This window comes from Leucopleurus acutus (assembly GCF_964270905.1).
Source record: "Leucopleurus acutus genome assembly, chromosome: 12".
NCBI classification, from domain to species: domain Eukaryota; kingdom Metazoa; phylum Chordata; class Mammalia; order Artiodactyla; family Delphinidae; genus Leucopleurus; species Leucopleurus acutus.
Window position 1 is genome coordinate 13,545,891 of NC_139154.1, and position 12,769 is coordinate 13,558,659.

Below are 12,769 nucleotides of genomic sequence, written 5' to 3' on the forward strand. Positions count from 1 at the left end.
TGCTGATTTCCAGTTGCCCTCTGGTTGGGTGATTGCCATGCCCTACGTCCTAACAGAAAAGCAGCTGGCAAAGGAGTTCAGAAAATATTATTTGTAGACTCCAGCCCCCAAAACACAGAGCCGAGTGGTGAAGTGGGGGGAAGGGGCCAAGAGACACAGGCAAAAAAAAAAAAAAAAAAAAAAAAAAATCTGGGCACAGGACATAAGGAGATGTGACAGCAATAAAGTAGGGAAGCTGATATGCTAGTGACAAAATTTTAGATATTGCTATGCTAGGTGATGGAAAGTCAACCAAAGTTCTTAAGCAGAGGAATGCTAATCAGATTGTGATTTTGGAATATTACTCTCTAGGTAGTGTGAAAGACGGGCTGGATGGAGAGAGAGCTGGAGGTGGAGAAACTGGTTAGGAAACTCCTGCAAAACTTCTGGCAGGAGAGGAGAGGAGCTGAACTTGGGAGGAGGTGAGAGTGTATGAATTGGAGAGCTATTCTGTGATTGTAACTGAGAACATTTGGGGATCCATTAAAGGTGGGTGAGAGGGAATGGGAGGAGTTGAAGATGCTCCCGGAAGCCCCAGTTTGGGTTACCATGGCGATGTTAACGCCATCCACACAGGTGGGAGATGTAGGGAGAAGACAGTCATCCTTGCCCCTTCCCTTTCCCCTCCTCCTAGCTGGAAGTATTTCCTCCTCACTCTGAACTCTAGTCACTATGCCTCTCTTACTGTTTGTACCACTCTATCTTACAACCTTTCCTAGGTTTTTTTTTTTTTTTACATCTTTGTTGGAGTATAATTGCTCCACAATGGTGTGTTAGTTTCTGCTCTATAACAAAGTGAATCAGCTATACATATACATATGTTCCCATATCTCTTCCCTCTTGTGTCTCCCTTCCTCCCACCCTCCCTATCCCACCCCTCCAGGTGGTCACAAAGCACCGAGCTGATCTCCCTGTGCTACGCGGCTGCTTCCCACTAGCTATCTACCTTATATTTGGTAGTGTATATATGTCCATGCCTTTCTCTAGCTTTGTCACAGCTTACCCTTCCCCCTCCCCATATCCTCAAGTCCATTCTCTAGTAGGTCTGCATCTTTATTCCTGTCTTATCCCTAGGTTCTTCATGACATTTTTTCCCCTGAGATTCCATATATATGTGTTAGCATACTGTATTTGTCTTTCTCTTTCTGGCTTACTTCACTCTGTATGACAGACTCTAGGTCCATCCACCTCATTACAAATAGCTCAATTTCATTTCTTTTTATGGCTGAGTAATATTCCATTGTATATATGTGCCACATCTTCTTTATCCATTCATCCAATGATGGACACTTAGGTTGCTTCCATGCCCAGGCTATTGTAAATAGAGCTGCAATGAACATTTTGGTACATGACTCTTTTTGAATTATGGTTTTCTCAGGGTATATGCCCAGTAGTGGGATTGCTGGGTCATATGGAAGTTCTATTTGGAGTTTTTTAAGGAACCTCCATACTGTTCTCCATAGTGGCTGTATCAATTCACATTCCCACCAGCAGTGCAAGAGGGTTCCCTTTTCTCCACACCCTCTCCAGCATTTATTGTTTCTAGATTTTTTGATGATGGCCATTCTGACTGGTGTGAGATGATATCTCATTGTAGTTTTGATTTGCATTTCTCTAATGATTAATGATGCTGAGCATTCTTTCATGTGTTTATTGGCAGTCTGTATATCTTCTTTGGAGAAATGTCTATTTAGGTCTTCTGTCCATTTTTGAATTGGGTTGTTTGGTTTTTTTTTTTTGTTATTGAGCTGCATGAGCTGCTTGTAAATTTTGGAGATTAATCCTTTGTCAGTTGCTTCATTTGCAAATATTTTCTCCCATTCTGAGGGTTGTCTTTTAGTCTTGTTATGGTTTCCTTTGCTGTGCAAAAGCTTTCAAGTTTCATTCGGTCCCATTTGTTTATTTTTGTTTTTATTTCCATTTCTCTAGGAGGTAGGTCAAAAAGAATCTTGCTGTTATTTATGTCATAGAGTGTTCTGCCTATGTTTTCCTCTAAGAGTTTTATAGTGTCTGGCCTTACATTTAGATCTCTAATCCATTTTGAGTTTATTTTTGTGTATGGTGTTAGAGAGTGTTCTAATTACATTCTTTTACATGTAGCTGTCCAGCTTTCCCAGCACCACTTATTGAAGAGGCTGTCTTTTCTCCATTATATATTCTTGCCTCCTTTATCAAAGATAAGGTGACCATATGTGCATGGGTTTATCTCGGGCTTTCTATCCTGTTCCATTGATCTATGTTTCTGTTTTTGTGCCAGTACCATACTGTCTTGATTACTGTAGCTCTGTAGTACAGTCTGAAGTTGAGGAGCCTGATTCCTCCAGCTCCGTTTTTCTTTCTCAAGATTGCTTTGGCTGGGCTTTGCTGGTGGCACAGTGGTTGACAGTCAGCCTGCCGATGCAGCGGACACGGGTTCACGCCCCGGTCTGGGAAGATCCCACGTGCCACGGAGCGGCTGGGCCCGTGAGCCATGGCCGCTGAGCCTGCGCGTCCGGAGCCTGTGCTCCGCAACAGGAGCAACGGGAGAGGCCGCAACAGTGAGAGGCTCGTGTACCGCAAAAAAAAAAAAGATTGCTTTGGCTATTCAAGGTCTTCTGTGTTTCCATACAAATTTTGCGATTTTTTTGTTCTAGTTCTGTGAAAAACGCCATTGGCAGTTTGATAGAGATTTCACTGAATCTGTAGAGTGCTTTGGGTAGTAGAGTCATTTTCACAGTGTTGATTCTTCCAATCCAAGAACATGGTATATCTCTCCATCTGTTTGTATCATCTTGAATTTCTTTCATCAGTGTCTTATAGTTTTCTGCATACAGGTTTTTTTTGTCTCCTTAGGTACGTTTATTCCTAGGTATTTTATTCTTTTTGTTGCAGTGGTAAATGGGAGTGTTTCCTTAATTTCTCTTTCGGATTTTTCATCGTTAGTGTATAGGAATGCAGGAGATTTCTGTGCATTAATTTTGTATCCTGCTACTTCACCAAATTCACTGATTAACTCTAGTAGTTTTCTGGTAGCATCTTTGGGATTCTCTATGTATAGTATCATGTCATCTGCAAACAATGACAGCTTTACTTCTTCTTTTCCTATTTGGATTCCTTTTATTTCTTTTTCTTCTCCGATTGTTGTGGCTAAAACTTCCAAAACTATGTTTAATAATAGTGATGAGAGTGGGCAACCTTGTCTTGTTCCTGATCTTAGTGGAAATGGTTTCAGTTTTTCACCATTGAGAAAGATGTTGGCTGTGGGTTTGTCATATATGGCCTTTATTATGTTGAGGTAAGTTCCCTCTATGCCTACTTTCTGGAGGATTTTTAACATAAATGGGTGTTGAATTTTGTCAAAAACTTTTTTGGCATCTACTGAGATGATCATATGGTTTTTCTCCTTCAATTTGTTAATATGGTGTATCACATTGATTGATTTACATGTATTGAAGAATCCTGCATTCCCTGGATAAATCCCACTTGATCATGGTGTATGATCCTTTTAATGTGCTGTTGGATTCTGTGTGCTAGTATTTTGTTGAGGATTTTTGCATCTATATTCATCAGTGATACTGGCCTGTTGTTTTCTTTTTTTGTGACATCGTTGTCTGGTTTTGGTATCAGAATGACAGTGGCCTCATAGAATGAGTTTGGGAGTGTTCCTCCCTCTGCTATATTTTGGAGGAGTTTGAGAAGGATAGGTGTTAGCTCTTCCCTAAATGTTTGATAGAATTCGCCTGTGAAGCCATCTGGTCCTTGGCTTTTGTTTGCTGGAAGATTTTTAATCACAGTTTCAATTTCAGTGCTTGTGATTGGTCTATTTATATTTTCTATTTCTTTGTGGTTCAGTCTCAGAAGGTTGTGCTTTTCTAAGAATTTGTCCATTTCTTCCAGGTTGTCCATGTTATTGGCATAGTTGCTTGTAATAATCTCTCATGATCCTTTGTATTTCTGCAGTGTCAGTTGTTACTTCTTTTTCATTTCTAATTCTATTGATTTGAGTCTTCTCCCTTTTTTTCTTGATGAGTCTGGCTAATGGTTTATCAATTTTGTTTATCTTCTCAAAGGACCAGATTTTAGTTTTATAGATTTTTGCTATTGTTTCCTTCATTTCTTTTTCATTTATTTCTCATCTGATCTTTATGATTTCTTTCCTTCTGCCAACTTTGGGGTTTTTTTTGTTCTTCTTTCTTTAATTGCATTAGGTGTAAGTTTAGGTTGTTTATGTGAGATTTTTCTTGTTTCTTGAGGTGGGATTGTATTGCTATAAACTTCCCTCTTAGAACTGCTTTTGCTGCATCCTATAGGTTTTGGGTCATTTTGTTTTCATTGTCAATTGTCTCTAGGTATTTTTTGATTTCCTCTTTGATATCTTCAGTGATCACTTGGTTATTTTGTAGTGTATTGTTTAGCCTCCATTTGTTTGTATTTTTTATAGACTTTGTCCTGTAATTGATATCTAGTCTCATAGCATTGTAGTCAGAAAAGATACTTGATACGATTTCAATTTTCTTAAATTTACCAAGACTTGATTTGTGACCCAAGATATGATGTATCCTGGAGAGTGTTCCATGAGCACATGAGAAGAAAGTGTATTCTGTTGTTTTTGGATGGAATGTCCTATAAATATCAATTAAGTCCATCTTGTATAATGTATCATTTAAAGCTTGTTTCCCTATTTATTTTCATTTTGGATGATCTGTCCACTGGTGAAAGTGGGGTGTTAAAGTCCCCTATTATGATTGTGTTACTGTCAATTTCCCCTTTTATAGCTGTTAGCATTTGCCTTATGTATTGAGGTGCTCCTATGTTGGGTGCATAAATATTTACAGTTGTTATATCTTCTTCTTGGATTGATTCCTTGATCATTATGTAGTATCCTTCTTTGTGTCTTGTAATAGTCTTTATTTTAAGTCTATTTTGTCTGATATGAGAATTGCTACTCCAGCTTTCTTTTGATTTCTGTTTGCATGGAACATATTTTTCCATCCCCTCACTTTCAGTCTGTATGTGTCCCTAGGTCTGAAGTGGGTCTCTTGTAGACAGCATATGTACAGGTCTTGTTTTTGTATCCATTCAGCTAGTCTATGTCTTTTGGTGGGAGCATTTAATCCATTTACATTTAAGGTAATTATCGATATGTATGTTCCTATTACCATTTTCTTAATTGTTTTGGCTTTGTTATTGTAGGTCTTCCCCTTCTCTTGTGTTTCCTTCCTAGAGAAGTTCCTTTAGCATTTGTTGCAAAGATGGTTTGGTGGTGCTGAATTCTCTTAGCTTTTGCTTATCTGTAAAGGTTTTAATTTCTCTGTCGAATCTGAATGAGATCCTTGCTGGGTAGAGTAATCTTGGTTGTAGGTTTTTCCCTTTCATCACTTTAAATATGTCCTGCCACTCCCTTCTGGCTTGCAGAGTTTCTGCTGAAAGCTGTTAACTTTACGAGGATTCCGTTGTATGTTATTTGTTGTTTTTCCCTTGCTGCTTTTAATATATTTTTTGATAGTTTGATTATTATGTGTCTTGGCATGTTTCTCCTTGGATTTATCCTGTATGGGACTTTCTGTGCTTCCTGGACTTGATTAAATATTTCCTTTCCCATATTAGGGAAGTTTTCAACTATAATCTCTTCAAATATTTTCTCAGTCCCTTTCTTCTTCTCTTCTTCTTCTGGGACCCCTATAATTAGAATGTTGGTATGTTTAATGTTCCAGAGATCTCTGATACTGTCCTCAGTTCTTTTCATTCTTTTTTCTTTATTCTGCTCTGCAGTAGTTATTTCCACTATTTTATCTTCCAGGTCACTTATCTGTTCTTCTGTCTCAGTTATCCTGCTATTGATTCCTTCTAGAGAACTTTAAATTTCATTTATTGTGTTGTTCATCATTGTTTGTTTGCTCTTTAGTTCTTCTAGGTCCTTGTTAAACGTTTCTTTTATTTTCTCCATTCTATTTCCAAGATTTTGGATCATCTTTGCTATCATTACTCTGAATTCTTTTTCAGGTAGAATGACTATCTCCTCTATATTTATTTGATCTGGTGGGTTTTTGCTTGCTCCCTCATCTGCTGTGTATTTCTTTGTCTCCTCATTTTGTGTTTGGGGTCTCCTTTACGCAGGCTGCAGGTTCGTAGTTTCCATTGTTTTTGGTGTCTGCCCCCAGTGGCTGAGGTTGGTTCAGTGGGTTGTGTAGGCTTCCTGGTGGAGGGGACTTGTGCCTGTGTTTTGGTGGATGAGGCTGGATCTTGTCTTTCTGGTGGGCAGGACCATGTCCAGTGGTGTGTTTTGGGGTGCCTGTGACCTTATTATGATTTTAGGCAGCCTCTCTGCTAACGGGTGGGGGTGTGTTCCTGTCTTACTAGTTGTTTGGCATGGTGTGTCCAGCACTGGAGCTTGCTGGTTGTTGAGTGGAGCTGGGTCTTAGTACTGAGATGGAGATCTCTGGTAGAGCTCTCGCCGATTGATACTACATGGGACCGGGAGGTCTCCAATGGACGAATGTCCTGAACTTGGCTCTCCCAGCTCAGAGGCTCAGTCCTGACACCCAGCCGGATCACCAGGACCCTGTCAGCCACACGGCCATGTACGCGGGGAATTTCTTGCCTTTTGGGAAGTCTGAGGTCTTCTGCCAACAGTCAGTAGGTGTTCTGTAGGAGTTGTTCCACATGTAGATGTATTTTTGATGTATTTGTGGGGAGGAAGGTGATCTCCGCGTCTTACTCTTCCGCCACCTTGAAGGTCCCCCTCTCATTCCTTTTTTAGCTTTAGATATTATCAATGACTCATTATCATGGAAGATTAGGATCACGAGGCTTATGTGGTGGTTTTCAGGTGCGCAGCTGGGCACACCTGTGTCGTCTTGCTGTCAGGGAATGCCCCAGACGTGCCCCATATCAACTGCCACAGAAAGTCCAGCCGCTGGGGAAGAAGCTTTTTCTTCCTGAAGGAGTATGTGAGCAGAACATCACAGTATCCTCCGCATTTAGAAATTTTTTTTCTCCTCACTGGGTGGAGTGTGGGCGGGACACTCAAAAGTGATAGAAGGTGGTCCCAGCTGGAGATCATGAAAAGAATTTAAGTATAACATCACCAATCTGTACACCAGGTACCTGGCCAGGAGGTAGGGGGGACACAGTAAGAAAAAATAATTCTCATGGCAAAATTCTAGTTTTGCCAATTTTCTAGGAAAACATCAGGCAGTAATTTCCAGTCTACCATGGACACCAATATTCCAGTATTTGCTTGATTTTTCAATCCTTTAGGCGCATGGATATATATGTCATATACAATTTTATGAATTAAAGTAAAAAAAATGGAAAACCCTATTGCCATTCCCAGGACCCCTCCCCGTGCCCCCCTTCCCCGCATCAACCAAAATCGGAACTGGGGCTGTCAGCAAGCAATAAGCCACGGTAGCCAGTCCTCTTGACCGAATACTGCCATCTAGTGGCAAAGAATGTAAACACCCTGGTTTATGCTGGAATCAGGAACCAGAGAGTTGGAACACAGGTTGGCAGTACCAGGCGCGAGAGAAGGGAGCCACACGCTCTGTATCACTCAACTTTCTGCATGGCGTGAATGGGTAGAAAGAAGCCCACTTCTGTTCCACCTAAATCTGTAAATCCGAGTCTCCCAGGCTAGAGGGGCCTCCTCCTCTGTGAAGCCGTGGCTGCATCTCCTGAGCCCCAACTCTGTGTGCTGAGCCAGGCCTGTGCTTGCTTCCCCTGCAGCACTTCTTGGTTGGGCTGTGTGTGTCTTTCTGTCTGTCCCTATCCCTCTGCTCTGCAGACTATGGGACCCTGAAGGGCAGAGCCTGGAGCCTGGCCCAGTGCCTGGTACTTTTTTAGGTGTCCAATATATATAAAATATCTTTAATCATACATCATATATATATTTTTTATGGAATAAAAATGAGTGAATGGCAGAGTAAGTGTTCATCACTTTAATAATGTCAGCTCCAGAGAATGAGAGCTCTACTCCTCTTAAATCATTTTCTAAATGCGGAGGATACTGTGATGTTCTGCTCACATACTCCTTCAGGAAGAAAAAGCTTCTTCCCCAGTGGCTGGGAACTGCTGGGAGAAGATCTTCAGCCCACAGCTTTCTTTGGAGGTTGTATCAGCTGACGGTACAATTGTAGACAGCGATTGTATCAGCCTCGTCCAAGGTCATACCTCCCCCACGGGGTAGCCGTGTCCAATGACTGACCGATGCAGGAGTGATTTATAGAATCATATCTGATTCCTGAAGACACTGTGATGTCTCTAAGATCTGCCCCCAGGGACCTAGTGTGCCTCTGTCCCCAAGCCCTGGCTAACTTGCTCCATTTCTGCACCTGGGGAAACGGACCGTTCTCCCCTCCCCTCCTACAGCTTGGGATACACCTCCAGCATTTTTGCTCCTTCCTTTCAGGTAGCTCAGCTGAGTATCATAGGTTTTTAAAATGTTTCCTGGGTTTTAAACTGTTCCCCTTCCCTCTGTGCCCCTGTGTGACTCGCATTGTTTCCTGGCCCTGGTGCTTTCCCTCCTTCCCTTGGCAGGTGTTTTCCTGACTCTGCTTGTGGAGTCGTGTTGTGAGATAGATGGTCAACAAGTTCCGAGTCTCCCACAGAGTATTCAGACAAATACTTCCCACCTTCACTCTCTGCCTGTCATTCTACTTAGGAAGAAGCTGCTAGACCAGGGTGGACAAACGTTTTCTGTAAAGGGCCAGATAGTAAACATATTAGGCTTTGAGGGTGTGGGTGAAAAATGTCACCTGTCGTATCAGTAAACAAATATGTTGGGGCCATCAAGCCCTTGGCCACTGCAGCCTCCACCCACTGTGCACCCTGAGGGGACTCAGGATGGAGAAAAGCAAGATAGTGTCCCTAGACAGCTGCGGTGCACATCGAGGGAATGATTTCAACGAGCCCAGACTTTTACATCTTCCCATACATAGAAAAGCGCTCAATTCATTAACTTGAGATGTCTGGTTTCCTTTAATTAATAGTAATCTCTTAATGTTCCGACTACCTGGTCTTTGTTGCAAAAACTCCTGTATATCCTGGCTTCTCCCTTACCTCTTCAGAGCAGTCCCTCAGAGCTATCTGAGAGGCTGCCTCTCGGGCTTAAGTCTTCAGCCAGTCCACCGAATAAAACACAATTCTCAACTTCTGTGCATTTTGTTTTTCAGTTGACACGGGCCATAGGGTCTATGGTGCAGATTCTCCACTCTGTTGTCTTAGTGCAAAAGCAGCCACAGGCGGTACTCAGATGAATGGGCACAGCTGGGTTCCAGTAAAACTGTATCCAGAAGAACAGGCAGTGGGCCAGATTTAGCCCGTGGGCTATAGCTTGCTGACCCCTGTCCTAGACAGTCCACATCTCCTCCCAGCCTCGGCTTGATCTATGACTGACCTGCCTGACTCGTGTCCCATGTTGTCTCAGGCTTGTTCTCTGTGACCCTGACCTGTGTCATCCACATGCCGTGGATAATACCTGTGCCAACTTGATGGTCACTTATCGTTTTGTAACTCACCTGAAGTAATAAATTATTATATGTTGACCTTACTCTTTTGTCTTTCTATAATTTGTTGAGAAAGACAAAATAGAGTAACTACACTCAGAACAACATTTTTTGCGGTACGCGGGCCTCTCATTGCTGTGGCCTCTCCCGTTGCGGAGCACAGGCTCCGGACGCGCAGGCCCAGCGTCCATGGCTCACGGGCCCAGCCGCTCCGCGGCACGTGACCACTGCGCCACCAGGGAAGCCCGCAGCATTAGTTATTAAAAAGAGGTAACTGATTTTTCTCATTCCCGGTCAGGGTGCTGGTAAGAACCTTGGGACCAGGAGGAAGGGAAGGTGTCAGGGTAGAGAGAGGGAAAATCATCTCCATTGCTGTAGTAATGTCTTCCTCAAGCAAATACTTTACGGGGCATTTACTATATGACAGGCACTGTCTGAGCACAGGGGATACATCAGAGAATGGAACAGAACTATTCCCTGTTTTCCTGGGAGCTTCCATTATGGTGAGGAGAAACCAGTGACCCTCTAGAGTGCCTGGTGGTGATATTTATGGAGAAGAGTAAAGCAGCGTAGAAGGATAACTAAGTACTGTTTTAGACCAGGTGGTTATGGAAGCCCTTTCGCATTAGGAGACCTTGGAGCAAAAACCTGACTGCACCGAGAGGAAGAGTACTCTGGGAAGAGGACAGAGCAGTTGCAAAGACCTGAAGTGACACCATGTTTGTCACGTGTTGGAAGAGGTGGGCACCATTGTGGCCCGAGCAGACAGAGCGAGGAGGAGAGTATAGGGGATGAAGTTAAATGTTAACGCTCTTATATTTCTAATTGCCTCTAAAAAGGAGCTGTTGCTCCAATTATTTCCTGAAATATGAATCCAGGCTCATTGTCATGAAGGACGTCATGCTCTATACTAAGAGCTCATGACGTCACTAACCCCTTCACGAACGTCTGTGTTGGACATTTTTAGGTGTCCAAAGGCCATTTGGAAGCACTGTAAGGTGAGCATTACCCTGAGTCAATCTTCCTCACCACCCGTGAGAGGGTCCCCATAAAAAGCTTCCTCTCTATCCCCCCCAAACCCTTTTCCTATTTCCCTAGTTGCCATTTTTGCCTTTATTCAAGGCAGCTTGTTAGCTCATTATTCTTCTTTTATTATTTATTTATTTATTTATTTTTGGCTGCGTTGGGTCTTTGTTGCTGCGCGCGGGTTTTTCTCTAGTTGTGGCGAGCAAGGGCTACTCTTCGTTGCGGTGTGTGGGTTTCTCATTGCGGTGGCTTCTCTTGAGGAGCATGGGCTCTAGGCACACAGGCTTCAGTAGCTGCAGCATTTGGGCTCAGTAGTTGTGGCTCGCAGGCGCTAGAGTGCAGGCTCAGTAGTTGTGGCGCACGGACTTAGTTGCTCCACGGCATGTGGGATCTTCCCGGACCAGGGATCGAACCCGTGTCCCCTGCACTGGCAGGCGGCTTCTTAACCACTGTGCCACCAGGAAAGCCCTCCTTGTTCTTATTGAGGTTTTTTTTTAATTACAACGGTCAAATGCAAAACTTCTCTAAATATGCCAACAGATCACTTGAATCAGAGTCACCTGCGGCACTAGTTAAAAATAAAGATTCCTGGGTCCCTGCCACTGACTTTCTGAATCAGAATCTTAGAGATGGCACCCGGGAATCTGCATTTAAAACAAACTTCTTAGGTACTTGCTACTCAAAGTGGGGTTCTCAGACCAGCAATATTGGTCTCGCCTGGAAACTTGCTAAAAATGCAGAATCTCACGCCCCACCCTGGATCTACTGAATTAAAATCCATATTTAACAAAATCTTCAGGTGAAGCTTTGGTATATTAAAGTTTGAGAAGCATAGGCCTAAATGATGTTTATACGCCTGGGAGTGTGAGAACCACTGACCTAACGCCATCAGAAGGTTCTTAGAATAGGGTCTACATTCGGGTTTGGCCATGGGAAATGGTTGCTTGGCTCACCCAGAGGAATAAGAAAGTTTCACAGCGTGCAGATTCCCTTTCTGCATTTAAGATCACTTCAGTCTATGCGGATTGTCTAATTCTCAATGTATGGAACTGCAAAAGTGCGTTCTCATGCTGAAGCTTGAAACTTTCTTGCTGACCATTGTTTTCCAGGGATGTTTAACACGGCCACCACTAGTGTGATGGAATTTCACACTAGTATCCAGTCAACTTTTGTAGGCTGGCCTTTGCTAAATGAGTTACCAGTGACATCCAGATGGCTAATATTTTAAACAAGTCAATTTTGTTTTCTATGCATTTTATTCATTCATTCAATAAGCATGTACTGAGTGTGGCCAGTAACTGTTCTAGGGGAGAGAGTGGTGGATACAACAAATAAGGTCCATGCTCTCACAGAGCTTCCATTAGAATAGAGAGGAGAGAAAGACAGCCAACAAGCACATGAGTCTGAGAGCAATAAATGCTATGAAGAAAATAGAAAAAAGAGCAACACGAAGTAATATTAACTGCAGAACTGTTTGTACCCTTCTCAAATGTATTCTACAAGCTTATCAAAAGTTATTGAGTAAAACCAGTTATCAGAACATTAAAAGGCATCTGATTCTTATTAATTAGGCACAATTACTGCTATTCCAAATAAATTCAGAAATGGAGGACGTTATTTAGTATGATAGAAAAGGGTGCATAACTAATACATGTAAGAACCATACAGGGACTTCCCTGGTGGTCCAGTGGATAAGGCTCTGCCCTTCCGGTGCTGGGGAGGTGGGTTTGATCCCTGGTCGGGGAGCTAAGATCCCACATGCCCCGGCGTGGCCAAAAAAAAAAAAAAAGAACCATACATATAAGAAGCGTCCAGCAATAGAAGATGCTTAGTTGGTTATGAGTATTGTAACAAACTCTGCGGCATCTTCTGGCATTTTTGCCATGGGTCTCAGTTTCCCTGGCCTTTGAGTTATTAAGTACACTTGATGCAGGGGATGGAAACTCTTTGCAGGTCCCTGCCTGACCTATATTCCTCTCTGGGAATGGCCCCTCTGGCCGCTGTGTGAATTCCACAACAATCTATAAACTGAGCAGTGACCAGTCAGACTTTCTCTTTCAGGAATTTGAGACCCACTCAGACTGGAGTCAGTCGACGGCAGGTGCGTGGACCTATATGGATGTGGACACCATGTGTGGGCCAAAGTTTGGAGGGCAGGTAACTTGAGTAAGCAGAGACCACAGGTTTAGGAGAATGTCATAAATAGAAGGAAGATAGCA